At 51.7% G+C, this 2,011-nt stretch overlaps 2 non-coding genes across 2 annotated transcripts; one reads left to right on the top strand and one right to left on the bottom strand.

The window, feature by feature from the left end:
- Positions 1-1,210: 1,210 nt before the first annotated feature.
- Trnat-ugu (transfer RNA threonine (anticodon UGU)) lies at positions 1,211-1,285 on the bottom strand. The gene has a single exon. It is a non-coding gene; the product is annotated as a tRNA-Thr (tRNA).
- A 320-nt stretch (positions 1,286-1,605) lies between these two features.
- Positions 1,606-1,680, top strand: Trnat-ugu (transfer RNA threonine (anticodon UGU)). Its single transcript has one exon. It is a non-coding gene; the product is annotated as a tRNA-Thr (tRNA).
- The last annotated feature ends 331 nt before the right edge of the window (positions 1,681-2,011 follow it).

Below are 2,011 nucleotides of genomic sequence, written 5' to 3' on the forward strand. Positions count from 1 at the left end.
TCCTACACTGGCCGTACACCACTGGTGATCGCCGAGGGGACACTGAATAGTGCACGGTACATCCAAACCGTCATCGAACCCATCGTTCTACCATTCCTAGACCGGCAAGGGAACTTGCTGTTCCAACAGGACAATGCACGTCCGCATGTATCCCGTGCCACCCAACGTGCTCTAGAAGGTGTAAGTCAACTACCCTGGCCAGCAAGATCTCCGGATCTGTCCCCCATTGAGCATGTTTGGGACTGGATGAAGCGTCGTCTCACGCGGTCTGCACGCCCAGCACGAACGCTGGTCCAACTGAGGCGCCAGGTGGAAATGGCATGGCAAGCCGTTCCACAGGACTACATCCAGCATCTCTACGATCGTCTCCATCGGAGAATAGCAGCCTGCATTGCTGCGAAAGGTGGATATACACTGTACTAGTGCCGACATTGTGCATGCCCTGTTGCCTGTGTCTATGTGCCTTTGGTTCTGTCAGTGTGATCATGTGATGTATCTGACCCCAGGAATGTGTCAATAAAGTTTCCCCTTCCTGGGACAATGAATTCACGGTGTTCTTATTTCAATTTCCAGGAGTGTAACATCAACTTTAATGCTGGACAGAGTACAAGTGGTACAAGTGTGTCTGAACACACAGTGCACCGAACACTCCTAACGGTGGGCCACCGCAGTGACGACCCATGCATGTGCCAATGTTAACACCTCGATATCGCAGCTACGACTGAAAAGGGCACGCGACAATCGGCACTGGACGTTGTCGCAATGGCAAAACGTTTCATAGTCTGATGAATGCCGATACCTTCTTCATCGTGCCAGTGGGAAGGCGCGAATCTGTCGTCTTCCAGGTGAACGGCTCCTTCACACTTGTACTGTGGGACGGAGACAAGCTGGCGGCGGCTCTGTTATGCTCTGCGGAATATTCACGTGAGCTTCCATGGGTTCAGTGGAGCCCTTGCCAGACACCGCGGTGACCAAGGAATATCGTACACTGGTTTCAGAACGCGTACACCCCATCATGACGATCATGTTTCCCCACGGCAGTGACATTTCTTAGCAGGATAATGCACCATCTCGCAAGGCCTGGAATGTCGTGGAGTGGTTCGAGGAACAAAGTGACGAGTTCCAATTGAATGAAATGATAATTAAATTGAAACCCTTGGCTGCGGACAGGTGTTGTTGATATACATCAATGGGGACAGCTGAAAATGTGTGCCCCGACCGGGACTCGAACCCGGGACCTCCTGCTTACATGGCAGACGCTCTATCCATCTGAGCCACCGAGGGCACAGAGGATAGTGCGACTGCAGGGACACTACGAACGTATGTTCAAAAATGGATTTGAGCACTGTGGGACTTTACTTCTGAGGTCATCAGTCCCCTAGAACTTGGAACTACTTAAACGTAACTAACCTAAGGACATCACACACATCCATGCCCGAGGCAGGAATTGAACCTGCGACCGTAGCGGTTTCGCGGTTCCAGACCGTAGCGCCTAGAACCGCTCGGCCACAGCGGCCAGCTCGAATGTAGGTTGTGGAAACTGGGAATATGGGTCTCACAGGAAGCGTGGAACGGATAGGTTCCTGCAGTCGCGTTATCCTCTGTGCCCTCGGTGGCTCAGAGGGATAGAGCGTCTGCCATGTAAGCAGGAGATCCCGGGTTCGAGTCCCGGTCGGGGCACACATTTTCATCTGTCTTCACTGATGTATATCAGCAATACCTGTCGGCAGCTAAGGGTCACGATTTAATTATCATTTCATTCTAGAGAAGCTGCACGGTCATCTCTTCTTTCGGGAACAGATACCATCTTCATGTAGTTCCAATTAACGTGCTGGCCCCCAAACTCGCCAGATCTGAACCCAATGAAATACATCTGGGATGTGATTGAACTTGGCGTCAGACCTCATTGCTCCCCTCCCTGGAATTTATGGGACTTATGAGACTTGCCGACTCCCTCCAGTGACCTACTAAGGTCTCATTCCTTCCATGCCACGACGCATCGCTGCTATTT

Source organism: Schistocerca nitens, chromosome 4 (assembly GCF_023898315.1).
Source record: "Schistocerca nitens isolate TAMUIC-IGC-003100 chromosome 4, iqSchNite1.1, whole genome shotgun sequence".
Taxonomy (NCBI): Eukaryota; Metazoa; Arthropoda; class Insecta; order Orthoptera; family Acrididae; genus Schistocerca; species Schistocerca nitens.